This window comes from Pleurodeles waltl, chromosome 4_2 (assembly GCF_031143425.1).
Source record: "Pleurodeles waltl isolate 20211129_DDA chromosome 4_2, aPleWal1.hap1.20221129, whole genome shotgun sequence".
Classification (NCBI taxonomy): domain Eukaryota; kingdom Metazoa; phylum Chordata; class Amphibia; order Caudata; family Salamandridae; genus Pleurodeles; species Pleurodeles waltl.
In genome coordinates this window covers 1016263944-1016279861 of record NC_090443.1, presented here as the reverse complement: position 1 = coordinate 1016279861, position 15918 = coordinate 1016263944, and the positions used below count along the sequence as shown (strand labels likewise).

The 15918-nt window shown below is 49.1% G+C and overlaps 1 long non-coding RNA gene and 2 other non-coding genes across 3 annotated transcripts; all 3 read left to right on the top strand.

Annotated features, from left to right (window-relative positions):
• Positions 1 to 55: 55 nt before the first annotated feature.
• On the top strand, positions 56 to 15278 carry LOC138294246 (uncharacterized). The gene is made up of 2 exons (XR_011203300.1): positions 56 to 111; positions 15058 to 15278. It is a non-coding gene; the product is annotated as an uncharacterized lncRNA (long non-coding RNA).
• Positions 360 to 448, top strand: TRNAR-UCU (transfer RNA arginine (anticodon UCU)). The gene is given in 2 exon segments: positions 360 to 396; positions 413 to 448. It is a non-coding gene; the product is annotated as a tRNA-Arg (tRNA).
• Positions 8565 to 8653, top strand: TRNAR-UCU (transfer RNA arginine (anticodon UCU)). Its single transcript is given in 2 exon segments — positions 8565 to 8601; positions 8618 to 8653. It is a non-coding gene; the product is annotated as a tRNA-Arg (tRNA).
• Positions 15279 to 15918: the final 640 nt, after the last annotated feature.

Sequence of the window (15918 nt, the reverse complement as noted above, 5' to 3'; positions counted from 1 at the left end):
ATGGGATGGTTTCACCCGCCCCAGCCCGGCTGCCAGGTCTGTAATCATTTACAGAGAATCTGCGGCTGCTGAAGTCTGATCGGCCGGGAGAACTCGCACTTTGGCGCTCCGGTAACTTTGTTTTCATAGTTTCATTTCTCTAGAGATGCGTGTTAGGTATTGCAGAGGTTTTCTAAACATTTGAAAACTCATGAAGGATGCAGTTTAATAACATAGTTTTGTTTCAAAGGTGCGTTTATTTTTTGCCTTTTGTTGTGCTTGAGTAAAATGTCTGATTAATCAGTCTGTACCATGAAGCACTGAGCGCTCGTGTGCTGTGGGAGTCATACGTAGGACTCCACCGATACTTCAGTCCATACGGCTCTGTGGCGCAATGGATAGCGCATTGGACTTCTAGGCTCTCTCTGAAGGGATTCAAAGGTTGTGGGTTCGAGTCCCACCAGAGTCGCTTTTTTTTTTTTCACCCAACAATTATTTTTTACAATTTTTACCCGAATGAGCGAGGCTGGGCTGGAACATATGCAGACTCGTTCCCAGCAGCAGATTTGGGAGCGGTTCCGACAGTCACGCCTGCTGGGGGTGGTGCAGGGCCACAGCTCTGATGTTCAATGACAGCTGCTGGTGCCCTCCAGGGTACCACCGGGCGAGGTCCACGCGCGGACATGTCTCATTGTAATCACACAAGAAGCCCTTTGTGTAAACTAATAAAAGTTTCTGTTTGAAGAGTTGGTTCTAGGAGAGTTCGCGAACCAGCTTCACGACTTTGTAAAGTACTTTCACTTTCTGCTCTATGTTTCTGAGCCCTTCATTTACATTTTGCAGCGTCCTCATGGCACTTCTGTGCCTCAGTCACTCTTTAGAAATCAGTACCGTCCTTGTAATTTGATGAATGTTTTTAGCCCTGCCAAGTTTCTCAGGAGCATGTGTGACGTGGTGCTCCAGAACAGCTTTTTTTAGGGTCAAACCTGCCAGTGCATGCGAGACGCTGTTGTGTTCAGTAAAGTTTTTTTTAGGGTCGAGCCTGCAACTGTACCCAGACGCTGTTGAGTTCATTAATTTTTAGGTTCGATCCTGAGAGTGCATGCGAGACGCTGTTGTGTTCAGTAGCCAGCCTGTCGCTCACCATTTGTTGGTTTGCGTGACACTCTTCTTTACAGCCTGTAATTGGTGAAAAACCAGCCTGGCATCACTTCCGTTCCTCTGTGTGGAGCAGGAATCAAGCACTAATTGATTTCAACTTAATTAGTACCCTCTGCTGCTCCCCACCTGATCGACGTTATTCTTTTGTTCTTTCTAACTTCTAGTGCCACGCAAATAGAAGGCTTGTGACTGGCAAAAATGTGCCCAGCAGAACCAACAAAATTACAAAGTTTTATTTTTTAAAACAAACTTTCTTTTATTTAGTTAAGTTGTCTTTTCTCAGTTTCCACGTATGTTTTCTTTTGTTTTTGCTTGTGGGCGCTGTTGTCAAAAGATGACAATTAACTTGTTCGAAATATGAGAGACCTACTGCTTTGCAAACGCTTGTCTTTGAATTTTGAGACTTGAAGTCTTGTTTATTCGCTGATAAAGCAGGACTACAACCCCCAGAATTCAAAGAAAAAACCTGGACTGGATCAGCACATCACACATGGACCTGGCATACTTGGCAATTATTTCCCTTTGAGTGCTATAATGTGCTAGTAGCGGCTTTCCCCATAGCTAGCAAGGTTTCATATTGCTATGTGTGACATTTTCATAATTCCAGTGTAATTATGAGTGACATTTCAACGCATATGAGTGACACTTTCTCGCTAGCAAAATCAAGCAATGAAGATGAGGGAACCATAGAAATATTGTACTATATCGAGAGTCCTATACCTCCCGTTGTACACCTGCGCCACCCACCCCAGCCCAGCTGCGAGTTCTGTAATAATTTACAGAGAATCACCGGCTACTGAAATCTGATCTGCCAGAAGAATTCGCACTTTGGCACAACGATGGAGGTCCCGGGGGGACTGCCGAAGAATGAGGTTTCCCCCCCGGGAGGTTTGTGGAAGTGGTATAGTCCACAGGCGCCGTTGGGTGCTTTTGGGCTATGGGGGGAAGTATATATTATGGCCATTTTAAGAGTCGCCACCATTTTGTTGGTGCGACACCATGGCCGGTAGTGTAGGGCGTTTTTTGTAGGTAGTTGGGCGGTTATATAAAAAAAAGACCACAGGAGCTGCTTTTGAGCCTTATCTGACGCAGCACGGTTTGGTGGCTATGTCGGCCGATGAGGAGGTACAGGCAGCGCTCCGGCTCTTGACGGAGGCAGGCCGTCTGGATATTTTGAAGGAGGGCGTCGTAGGCCCATCGCGTCCACTGTGGCGAGCATCCAGCGGAGTGGCGGTGGCGGTTCTCGCCTGCTCCCCTCCGAGGACTTCTGATGGCAGACAGGCGGTAAGTGGGGGGGGGGCGGAGGGAGGTGCCAAGGAGGTGTTGGGGGCGTGGCCGCAGGAGAATGCAGGAGGGCCTCGCCGACCTGTCGAACCGGCACCCCTGCCGCGTTGAAGACGCGTGGGGCTGTCCTGCGCATCCATGGGGGCAGCCCCGGTCGCGCGGGCCCCCGGGAATAAGCAGTGTGAGCGGTTTGGGCCCGGCTGCGCGGCGGCCTATGGACCCGATGGGCCCATCTGTTTCTGGGCGTGGCTCCCCAAGGCGGAGGCAGCAAACAGCGGGGCAGCACCTCCTGGGAGCGGTAATTGGTCAGCGGGGGGCAGGAGTCGTACGGCAGCCTTAAAGGCGGTACAGAGGAAGGGGTCCAGAGGTCCCAGGCAGCTCGGGGTTCCAGAGGGACAGACAGGGGGAGAGTTGCTGCCAGCAGGGAACAGCGAGGTGAAGGATACTGAGGGCAGGTGTCAAGTTGGGGAGGATGATGAGTCTTTATGTCTGTTAGAAGGTCCAGGTGAAGGACTGGGTCAAGAAGGGCCCTCTAGTTGGGAGTGGAGTGAAGGGGAGGAAGGGAGGGAGTGGGGGGTAGAAGAGGATGGTATTACCTTACGGGTGCTCCCTCCTCAGTGCACCTACGCACGGGTGAGGTACAGGGAGATGTCAGAGGACGGGGGAGCTGTACAGGTGAGGGAAGAGTGGGACAGGAGGAGCTTGAGGAAGTAAGGGGCGGAGGGTTAGGAGATTGGGAGAGTTTTAGGGAGTCTCGGGGCTCTTTAAATGTAGGTTTCACCGGCACTCTGGGCTTCTAATGGCAGGATAGTGAGCGGTTGCGTCGGGACCTATGGCGGGTCCAACGTGGCCTGAGGACCCCAGGACGAAGTGATGGTGGATCTCAGTGCGGCCGGCAGGATGGCGAAAAGAGATGTATCTGCAGGTGCGTCCGTTGCTATGGTGGTTCCCGCGGGGAGGAGTGGCGGAGTGGGCTTTGCGCCCCCCGTCGCAGCAGTCCGGCGGGAGCGACAACCTAGTATGGCCTTTCCAGGACCTGCGCAGGGTACAGCGGTCGAGTCACAGGTACGGGCAAGGGTTTTGGGGGGCGCCCTGCCTGACGATGATGTGGTTGAGACGATGGAGGAATTGGATTACAATGAGGACAGTATTGAAGAAGGGAAGCTGAGAGAGGAGGGGGAGGATGACTGGTGGAGCGCCTGGGGGGGTGTCTAACCCTGTTATTAAGTCGTTTCAGACCCCCATGCAGGACGGCAGACAGCAGGGACAAGTACGGAGGAGGACACCGGAGCGGCCCCCGTGTTGAAAGCAGGTAAGAAGCGCAGTGCGGTGCGCACTGGGGCTATCTCGGTGGCGGTGCAGGTGAAGGTAGGCGCTACGTAGGACCGGCTATATAAAGGGGTTTACGTCGCGGACGTAGGGGTTGGGCCAGAACAGGGGGAGAGGGGTTTGGAACGCATGGGATCGAAACAAGATAAGGTTGCTTCTCCAGAGGGTGGGGAGACGAAGGGGGAGAAGGTGACGGACTCTGGGACGGAGAAGACAACTTCTGGGCAAGACAAAGTCAAAACGTTGCCATACATGGGCACAGCAAAACCACTGGGGCCCATTTAATATTGGCCACTAAAGAGAAAATATGGAAAGGGGAATACATGGAGATGCTCAAATTGTTGCATCGCGAAATCAAGGCAAAAGAGCGATCGAAGGAGGAGGTGCACAAGCTTGCTAAGCGCCCGAAGGTACCCGGTCAATATAGAAAATTGGACGGCAGCGTTTTTGATTTATGCCAGTGTATATTGCGAGCGCTTTCCTGAAAGGGCAGTGGTGCTTTTTAAATATATGGACGTCTTTAGGAAGGCTTATCTAAATTACGGCGGATACGCCTGGGTCCAATATGACGAGGAATTCAGGGCAAGAATGGCAGCAGATGAGGAGGTCAAATAGGGCGAGATTGACGCAGATCTCTGACAGCACACCACGGGGCCAGCAAAATTCGGTAAGACCGTATTTACGGCGAGTGGGTTGTCCATTACTTACCGGCCCTTTCAAGAGCGCCCCACTCAGGGTCGGACGGGCAGTAATGGGAAGGGAGCTACGGGGTCTGGGAGCGGTCCCGCCAAGACAGGGGCTTGCTGGGACTACAACAAGGGTTTGTGCACCCAGGAGTACTGTAAACTTCGCCACGAGTGCTCTCGATGCACGGGACGACATGCGCTTCTGCACTGCTATGCCCTGGCAGCACAAGTGGTTTCAGGCACAGGGCAAGGGCAGCAGTCAGGTGGAGTCACCCCAGGGAGTCAGCAGACAGGACGCTATAGGGCCGTCAGGGGCCTTTGGGAAAAAGCTCGTATGCCGGTTAGACTAGACAAGTTGGGCCCGTGGTTGGACGCTTACGAAGACAGGCAGGCTGACCAAATTTTGTTCAAGGGTTTCGCGGAGGGGCTCTCTTTGGGATACGAATGTCCATGGGTGTGGCGGTGGGCGGATAATTTGCGATCAGTGACGGGAAAGGAGGACATTGTGCAAGAGAAATTACACAAAGAAATAGCCGGGGGACATAAGGAAGGGCCTTTCATGGAGTGGCCGCTAGAACATCTCATAGTGTCCCCTATTGGTGTCGTCCCCAAAAAAGAACCGGGACAGTTTAGACTCATACATCATTTGTCGTGGCCAGAAGGGTCCTCTGTTAACGATTTTATACCAGAGGAACGGACTAAGGTGTCATATGCGTCGGTGGACGTGGCTATTGAATTGGTGCAGACTTTTGGACCAGGGGCTTTGATGGCCAAGACAGATATTAAGTCTGCTTTTCGACTGTTGCGAGTGCATCCCAGTGATTTTGAATTATTAGGCATTCAATTTCGAGGCCACTGGTATGTGGATAAGGTGCTGCCTATGGGCTGTTCCGTATCATGTTCCTTGTTTGAATGTTTCAGTACCTTTTTACAGTGGATATTTTCAGCAGCAACACGGCACGCTGCTGTGACGCACTACTTGGATGATTTCTTTTTTGTGGCACCGCCAAGGTCGGACCATTGCACGGTCGTCCTGTGGCAATTCTAGGTTATTATGGGGGACCTGGGTGTGCCCCTGGCCCTCCAGAAAATGGTTGGGCCCTGCACATCTCTGACATTTTTAGGTATTGAACTGGATACTGACATGATGGTGGGGAGGTTGCCGCAAGAAAAGAAAGAGGTCATGGTGGGGACGCTCATGAACCTTTTAAGGAGACATAAGGTGACAGTACGAGAAATTCAGGTGCTGCTGGGTCATCTTAATTTTGCGTGTCGGGTAGTGCGAGCAGGGCGGACTTTCTGTAGGAGACTGGGGATGGCATTGGCGGGGCGACAGTTACCGCACCATCATGTGTGGCTTTGCGCTTGTGTAAAGGCGGACTTGAGGATGTGGGGTGTCTTTTTGGAACATTTCAATGGTATTCCATTGTGGACATGGCAGGTGGTGGACTGGGATGGGCAAATTTTTACAGATGCGGCTGGCGGGTCCGGGTTTGGCGTGTATTGGGACGTGTATTGTACCGAGACGTGGCCGGCGTCATGGACCAACAGTGGGCGGAGCATTGCATTCCTAGAGTTATTTCCGCTCATAGTTGCGGTATGCATCTGGGACATTTACTGGAGCATCATAAGGTACTGTTTCGAGTGGACAAATTAGCAGTTGTGGAAGTAGTCAATAGGCAGTCCACAAGGGAGGTGCATGTGCTGCAGTTACTACGAGTTTTTGTGCTTCACTCCTTACGCCGCGATATTCACTTTACAGCCAGACATGTGTCGGGAGTGAACAATGACATTGCGGATGCGTTGTCTCGTTCACAGTGGGAGAGATTCCATGGGCTGGTTGCGGGTGAAACCTTGTGCAGGACTCGGATGCCGGCGGCGTTGTGGTCCGCAGGAGAGACAGAATGCTACGATTGCTGTTGAACTCGTTGGCTCCATCTACTGAGCAGGCGTATGTGCGGGCTTGGCGGAAAGTCACACGGTCCGGAGCTTGTCGCAGGGACGATGAGCGAGATAGATTGGAAGATGTGGTACATTTTATCTGTTAGTTGGTAGAGAGACCACAGACCAGGATTACCATCTCCGGGAAGTTAGCAGACATCGCATTTATGGGCAAATTGTTATGGGGATACTCCCCATCTGCGGGGGAGTTGGGGCAGCGTATTCTGGACGATTGGGCGAAGGAGGACAGGAGAAAGGGGTCAAGGAGGCAGCCGCTGACTTTGGCCTTGTTAAAGAGGGTGACGCACGTTTTGGATAGCATTTGTTATAATGCGTTTGAATGCCTGCTTTTCCGTACTTTAATGACATGGATGTTTTTTAGAGCTTTCAGAGTATCGGAGCTCCTGGGGGCAAGGAGACAGAGAGAGGTGACGTGGGACGACATAGATTTTGGGGATAACCATTTGGTCATGAGAATTGGGAGTTCCAAGACAGACCAACAAGGTTTCGGGGTGTGGGTTATATTGGCAGCTTATCCGGACTCTGAGGTGTGTCCCATTCGTTCGGGTCGCGAGTTGAAAAGGATGTTTTGGGAAAGGGGACAGGGGGTTTTTAGGCATCAGACCGGGGCGAGAGTGTCAGCCCATCAGTTGTTAGGTGTCTTGTGTGCAGGCTTGCGGCGCATTGGTCAAGACGGGGATCAATTTGGCGCACATTCCTTTCGAATCGGGATGGCGACGGAAGCAGGGTGTAGAGGATGGACGGACAGCCGAATAATGACTTTGGGAAGGTGGAAGTCAGACGCGTATAGGTGTTTTGTGAGGAAGGGGGGTTCTGGTTTGTTTGACTAGTGGAGTGACATGTCTTTTTTCCTTTATTACAGGTTCTGTACTAGGACCGGAGGTGCAGTTCCTGCATATATGGGTCGTCGGAAACTCCTTTGTTAAGTGGGCACAACGTCAAGCTCTGAGCACGGCAATGGGGGACAATTTAGGAATGGATTGGGACAGATATAAGGTGAGATGGACAGGAAGGGGAGGGATGAAGTGGCCACAATTGTTAGTGACACTGAGGGATATGAAGGGTCAGGGGTTTTGTCCAGATGTATTACTCATTCACTTAGGGGGGAACGACTGGGTGCAGAGAACTGGGCTAGATGTGCTTAAGGACATGAAAAGGGACTTAATGGAGATTAAACGACTGTGGCATGTGTGCCATTTGGTATGGACTGCGTTTGTACCTCGCAGGTTTTGGAGAGGGGCGTGAAAACCAGGGGCCTTAGAGAAGGCACGGAGAAAGATTAATAAGGAGATTAAATTATTTTGTGGAATGCAGGGTATCACCTGTTTGGAACACTGTGACCTGAAGTTTGAAGACAAGGAGTTTTTTAGAGATGATGGTGTACACCTGTCCTTCCTGGGCATGGAGTTATACTTGCTAAAATTGAAAGAAGCTTTAAAAGCTTTATTCCATGAGGTTTAAGGCAAGTTGAGGCAGAGACGGGGAACTGGGGGGGGGGCAGGAAAAGGCAGTGTTGCCTTTTCCTGGTGGCGGGGATTGGGGCAGTTCGCAGGAATATGACAAGAGGGAAGGACGGCAGTGCTGACAACATATTTTCAGGTGGGCAAGGGAGTGGATGACAGAGGGACAATTAGGACAGATAGTTGGACTTTAGGAGACTAGTAACGTGACGTTTGGATTATGACAAAAAGAGGTGCAGTTGAAAGGTAAAAAAGACATGGGGTTAAAAAGTAGGGTGGGGGATGGGTAGGGCTGGGGAGAGGGGAGAGTGGAAGTAGGAAAATTAATGTATAGTGAGGCTTTAGTTTTGTGAGGCGGAAGGCCAAGGGTTATAATGAATTGCGAGAGCACCTGTTTCCAATAAAGAGGCCTTTTACACACAGTAAGGTCCTGTGAGGAGTCCTTCTTCCCCAAAACATTGTTTTCATAGTTTCATTTTTCTAGAGATGCACATATTAGGTTTTGCAGAGGTTTTCTACACATTACAAAGACAGGAAGGATGCAGTTTAATAACATAATTTAGTTTCAAAGGTGAGTTTATTGTTTGCTTTTTGTTGTGGTTGAGTAAAATGTCTCATTAATCACAATCTGTACCATAAAGCACTAATCGCTGGTGTGATGTATGTGCCATAACTAAGACTCCACCAATTCTTATGTTCTTATGGCTCTGTGGCGCAATGGATAGCGCATTGGACTTCTAGGCTCTCTGTGAAGGAATTCAAAGGTTGTGGGTTCGAGTCCCACCAGAGTCGAATATTTTCACCCAACAATTATTTTTTACAATTTTAACCAAAATGAACGAGACTGTGCTGCAACATATGCAGACTGGTTCAGAGCGGCAGATTTCGGAGCGGTTCCGACAGTCACTCCTGCTGGGGGTGGTGCAGGGCCACAGCTTTGATGTTCAATGACAGCTGCTGGTGCCCTCCAGGGTACCACGGGGTGAGGCCATGCGCGGACGTGTCACATTGTAATCACACAAGAAGCCCTTTGTGTAAACTAATAAAAGTTTCTGTTTGAAGAGTTGGTTCTAGGAGAATTCGCAAACGAGCTTAACGACTTTGTAAAGTACTTTCACTTTCTGGTCTATGTTGCTGAGCCGTTCATTTACATTTTGCAGCGTCCTCATGGCACTTCTGTGCCTCACTCACTCTTTAGAAATCAGTGCTGTCCTTGTAATTTGATGAATGTGTTCAGTAAAGTTATTTTAGGGTCGAGCCTGCGAGTGCACACCAGTCGCTGTTGTGTTCATTAATTTTTAGGGTTGATCCTGAGAGTGCATGCGACACGCTGTTGTGTTCAGTAGCCAGCCTGTCGCTCACCATTTGTTGGTTTGCGTGACTCTCTTCTTTACAGCCTCGTAATTGGTCAAAACCAGCCTGGCATCACTTTTGTTCCTCTGTGTGGAGCAGGAATCAAGCACTAATTGATTTCAACTTAATTAGTACCCGTCTGCTGCTCCCCACCTGATCGAGATTATTCCTTTGTTCTTTCTAACTTTGCGCAAATTGAAGGCTTGTGACTAGCAAAAATGTGCCCAGCAGAACAAACAAAATTGCAAAGTTTTATTTTTTAAAACTAACTTTCTTTTATTTAGTTAAGTTGTCTTTTCTCAGTTTCCACTTATGTTTTCTTTTGTTTTGCTCGTGGGTGTTGTTGTCAAAAGATGACAATTAACTTGTTCGAAATATGAGAGACCTACTGCTTTGCAAATGCTTGTCTTTGAATTCTGAGACTTGAAGTCTTGTTTATTCGCTGATAAAGCAGGACTACAAGCCCCAGGATTCAAAGAAAAAAACCTGGACTGGATCAGCACATCACACATGGACCTGGCATACTTGCCAATTATTTCCCTTTGAGCGCTATAATGTGCTAGTAGCGGCTTTCCCCATAGCTACCAAGGTTTCATATTGCTATGTGTGACATTTTCATAATTTCAGTGTAATTCTATGGCAGGACCGGAGGCGAGGATTATGCATATCTTTCTTCACTTTTTATTTAAACAGCAAGTTCAAAGTTAAACACAAGAAACAAAAAACGGCAATAAGCTCCACGAGACTGCCACCATGGAAACCGTCATCCAATGACGGTCCAGTGTTGCCGGCAGTATATATATCCACGAGCCTGTCAATCTTCCTCTTTCTTCACTGCTCAGGAACACAGATAAGTGCCTTTCTGCCTCTGAGCGTTGTTGAAATTACGCGCTTTGTTTTCAAGCGTTTCTGCTTGCGCACGTTCTTCCACTGAAGTTTCTCATGTACACGGTGTAATTGCGGCGCGTCTCCTCAGCGCAGCAGGCTCCTGCCCGAGCGCTGTTTTTCCTCTCAGGAGACGCGTCGGGCCCTCTAGAGGGCGCGCACTTCAAATTCCTAACATTTTTCACTCGCGTGTTCAGCGCTCAGGTTTTCTCGACGCTCAACGCGCGTTTCTTTGTAACAGTTTGGGTCATTTCAACCCAGGCCTTTTTTCCCCATCCAGCGGACCCCGTTTTTTACGGTGGTTGTTACCCCTTTGGGAAGAACACTCAATTACTTATTCTTTAAAAGCCTTTGGCTCCTGACAGGACTAGGTAAGGTTTTTTTTTTACCCTTTGTAACTTTTTTCTGGGTGTTTTTTCTGTCATCTTTCATATGAGTCACAGGATGCAGTCCACTCAGGACAATGATTCTATCGCCAACATGTCCCCAGGTGAAGGCCCTTCTCACCGTTCCCTTCCCCCAGGAATGGATATATTGTTTTCTCAAGCCATCTATCAAGCCCTCGCTCCCCTTAGAGATAGTGTAGCGCAACTCACGGAACAAGTTTCCAAAGGGACTGGCATGTTTGGCGCGACGGGGATGGAAGGTATATCCTCTTCAATTCCCAAGAAAACGCGCAAGCGCGACGCGGGGCACCTTGAAGACGTCGTGATTTTATCTGGCGCCTTCAGTAAGAGTGCGCGCGCGCACAAGCGCATACCCTCCCGGGAGGGCTATATACCCGGCGTAATGGGTGAAAAGCTTCACCACAAATCGGACCTTGATGTTGGGTCGCAGAGAGGCATCACTGGTGACTCATATGGGGACTCCTCCTCAGTGGAGGACGAGGAGGCTGGCCGCCCTTGGTGCCCGGGAGCTTCTTTGCAGGAAACCTTGGATTCTGAGGACTCTGGTTCAGACATGTTTGAACCAGAAGGAATTTATCATCCTCGTTCGTCGGAAGGGATACCAGACCACAAGGTGGCTGAGTACGTGGCAGCAAAAATTAGACAACCTCTTGATAAGGAGGTGCGCTCCCGATTGAAAGTGGAATGCCCTCGACCAACGCTAATGGACAAGGTAGCTGCCACGCCGGATATCGACCCGAAGTTGTGTACCTTTTTTTCCAAGTACATGAAGGACCCTAAGAAGGGTATAGATAGGTCCTGGAGGACGTGCCAGGACAAACTCCTGGATGTGTTAGGGCCCCTTACTCAAATAATTCAACTGGCAGAACGTGCCAAACAGTCAAACTCACCCCTCCCAACTGACGTTGTGGCGGGGTGGGCCCAGAGAGCAGTATGTCTCCTGGGCAACGCCAACTGTGCCCTCTCTGCTGAAAGGCGCAGATCTTTACTTATCAAAATTGACCCTAAGTTGGGGGAACTTTCTAATTCGGAGGCAGGGGCTATTGCCCAAGGCAACTTATTTGGCGATCCTTTTGTGAAGGAACTGGGAAAATTTGTGGCCACCTTTTCGGCACTTGACAAAGCACAAACGTCTATAAAAAAGATTTTTCCAAATAAGGTTTTTGGAGGGGCCGGACGAGGTAGGGGTCGCTCTTCCGGCCGCCATTTCCAACAAGGCCCTGCTGCATACAGAAACAACGGTTGGCGTGATGGTCGCCAGGGAACCTTCTACCCCAACAGAGGCAGAGGAAGAGGCAGAGCGCATAGACTCGCCCGGGGAGCAAGTAATGCCCCAGGAGGACCCTTGGGTGAGGCTTATCCCTTTTTCCCCTCAAAAGTTTGGAGGGAGGTTACGTTTATTCAGAACCGCTTGGGAACGTATCACCTCAGATGCCTGGGTACTTCAAACAGTCTCCGGTTTCCAAATAGAGTTTTGGGGGACCCCAGTCCAGGCATCTCTACCCATTCCTCTAGTCTTTTCAAGGGCAGAATCCAATCTCATAGATACGGAGGTTCAGGATCTCCTTCAGAAAGAGGCCATTTGTGTCACGTCCTTGCACCCCAGGGGTTTCTTAAGCAACATCTTCCTTGTGGAGAAAAAGGACAAGTGTTTTTCGCCTGGTCATCAATCTCCGGTCCTTCAACGAATGGGTAACATACAGGCATTTCAAAATGGAGGGCATTCATTTACTCCGAGATCTCCTCTTGAAAGGGGACTGGATGGTTCGCATGGATCTCAAAGATGCTTACCTCACAGTCCCGATTTATCCGCCTCACCGCAGGTTCCTATAGTTTCAGTGGAGGGGTCAGGTGTTCGAGTTCACCTCTCTCCCATTCGGTCTGTCATCAGCACCATGGTGCTTTACCAAACTCCTCAAACCGGTAGTAGAGGTTCTCCGGTCGCAGGGAATTCGTCTTATCATTTATCTGGACGACATCCTTCTTATGGGTCAAGCCAGGTCTCAGCTTATCTACAATATGAACACAACTATTGTGCTTCTGCAGAATCTAGGGTTTGTGATCAACCAACAGAAGTCAGATCTCCTCCCTTCCCAAACCATGATTTTTCTGGGTTTCCTTATAGACTCCCGGTCAGCATCTCTCAGTCTCCCCATCCCGAAGATTTCCAAAATCAGGAAGGAATTAAAGAAGGTCCTAAGACGCAACAGGATTTCGTTGCGCCAGTTGGCCAGGATAGTGGGTCTGCTTTCATCATCGATTCAGGCCATCTTTCCGGGCCCCCTCCACTACAGGGCCCTCCAACGCCTCAAGGCCTATCATCTTCGACGCGGGGTCACATACTCCGAGTTAATCTCCCTCTCTTTGGAGGCAAAGACGGAGTTACATTGGTGGCTGGACCACATGGAGGCATGGAATGGCAGGGCCATCTTCGGAGCCTCCCCAGATCTGGTGATAGAGTCGGATGCCAGTCGCCACGGTTGGGGAGCGCGTTGCGGGAACATCTCGTTCGGGGGACGCTGGTCACCTCGAGAGCTCGAAATGCACATCAATTGTCTGGAACTCCTTGCAGGCTCTTTTGCGATCAAGTCCCTAACACGGGACAGAATTTCCTGTGTGGTTCTCCTACGCATGGACAATGTCTCAGCGGTTCAATACATCAACCGCCTGGGGGGGACACGTTCGAAGGCTCTAGCGGATCTAGTGAAGGATTTTTGGCATTTTTGTCTGCAACATCAGATATCTGTCACAGCAGAGTATCTCCCGGGGGATCAGAACGCCGTGGCAGATTGGAGTTCCCGTTACTTAACGGACTCCAGCGATTGGCAATTAGACCACATGATTTTTCAATCAATAATGAATCGATGGGGTCCCTGCTCAGTGGACCTGTTCGCTTCCAGATGGAACGCCCACTTGCCTCTGTACTTCAGCTGGCGCCCGGACCCGGGAGCCGCAGCAGTGGATGCTTTTCTCCAAAACTGGGAGCCGCATCTGGGATACGCTTTTCCCCCGTTCCTCCTTATCCCGAGAGTTTCGGCTCAGGTTTGTCGCCAGAGAGCGACAGTGGTTCTAATAACCCCGCTTTGGAGATCCCAGGCGTGGTTTCCAGCTCTTCTGGAGCTCTCTTGCGAAGCTCCAATTCGCCTTCTGGTCTTTCCATCACTCCTACGAGCTCCATCAGGAGTATTCCATCCCCTAGTTCTCCAAGGCCATTTATATTTGGTGGCATGGAAGATTTCAGGTATCGCTGGAAAGATTGCCGACTTTCACAAGAAGCTAGGAAATTAATTTCACAGGCTTGGGCACCTGGAACACGTAAACAATACAACTCTGCTTGGAGTAGGTGGTCTCGCTGGTGTATGGACAAACATTTCAATCCCATGGGGGCCCGCGTTACCGACATCATAAATTTCCTTGCCGAACTGGCGGAGTCAGGGTTGGCTTACCGTACGATAAACTCTTTTAGATCAGCTATCTCAGCAGGTCATCCTCCTCTTGACGATCAACCGATCGGGGAACATCCTTGGGTATGTAAGCTCCTTAAAGGTATTCGACTTTCCAGGCCTCCACAACCTAGATATTCGGAACTAGGGGATGTCAACCTAGTTCTTAACTTATTATCCTCGTGGCAGGATAATCAATTCCTGTCGAGGAAGGAGTTGTCAGCAAAACTAGCCATTCTTTTATGTCTTATTTCATGTAAACGGGTATCGGATATAAGGGCGTTGGATATCTCTGCTCGAATTTTTTCCCCAGAAGGAGTAACTTTTACGATCTCTAGGAGAACAAAAAATAATACAAGGTCTGTATCTTACCCCGCTTTCCCTAGCGCTCCTAAGTTATGTGTGGTACGCTGCCTCAAAACCTATGAGAGCGTAACCATGGCACTCAGACCTCCGAGGGAGAATCAACTTCTAATTTCATTAAAGAAACCTTTTAGCGCAGTCTCATCCCCCTCCATCGCCAGATGGGTTAAGTGGATTTTAGCAGAGGCTGGTGTCAATGTACAAGTGTTCGGCGCACACTCCACTCGGGGTGCCATGGCCTCAAAAGCCATCCAAGTTGGAGGTCGACTCGAAGACATTATGAGTGCTGCGGATTGGTCTTCAGAATCTACTTTTAAAAAGTTTTATTTCAAACCAATACATGAGGCAGCCTCTCTAGTGGTAAATAAGCTTTGAACTTGCATAATCCTCGCCTCCGGTCCTGCCATAGAATGCGAAATTTCCTAGCTATCGTAAAGGAAAGTTTCAATTCTATTAAGGACACGGAGGCGAGGATTATCCCACCCTTCACGGGACACGTGTTTTCTCACCCGAATGTCACGCCTCCTCGTTCTGAGGTAGTATATATTTATATATATATTCTATTACGCACTTATATATATTTAATGGTATGCGTTCTTAACGAGTTTAATTGTTGGATTGTCTGCATTAACTCATGAATCATTTTCTTTCTGCAATGCCTAGGATCTTATGGACATACAGGTTTTTGGTTGCTTATTGTTATCAGCATAGATCAGTCTACTTAATCTCTCATATCTACCCATAGGACCAGAGACAGCGGCCTCTTGAGACATCTGCAATTCCTTTCGCAGCGAAGTCGAGGAAGATTGACAGGCTCGTGGATATATATACTGCCGGCAACACTGGACCCTCATTGGATGACGGTTTCCATGGTGGCAGTCTCGTGGAGCTCATTGCCGTTTTTTGTTTCTTGTGTTTAACTTTTAACTTGCTGTTTAAATAAAAAGTGAAGAAAGATATGCATAATCCTCGCCTCCGTGTCCTTAATAGAATTGAAACTTTCCTTCACGATAGCTAGGAAATTTCGCATTATGAGTTACATTTCAATGACTATGATTGACACTTTCTGGCTAGCAAAATCAAGCAATGAAGACGAGGGAACCATAGAAATATTGTACTATATTGAGAATCCTATACCTCCCGTTGTACACCATCGCCACCATGTGGCCTTTGATGAACACTACTCAGAGCTTATCTAGCAAAGTGAGAAACTGGAACAAGAAGGTTTTATTACACTTCAGGACATGGTTCTTCTGCGTGACAATCTCAGGCATTGCGGTAATGCGGGAAAATGACTGGATATGCATTATTCTAATGCAAGATGCGTGACACTTGGCAGGGCTACTTTACCTCAGTGGCGTGGCCAATGTGTGATATCATGGGCACTGGTGCATACATTTTTTTAAACAAATGTTATTAAACTTTTGAATTGGTAGATATCATTCCTATTACATATACATTCAAGAAATATGCTGTGGAGACACCGGTGCTCATAACGGTGCAACATTACAATTCTGTCTCATTCCCACTCCCAACCCTATGCCGCAAACCCACGGCCTTGTGAAGTGTTGTGCGTGCAGTGCTATGGTGTAAGCTCAATCTCGTC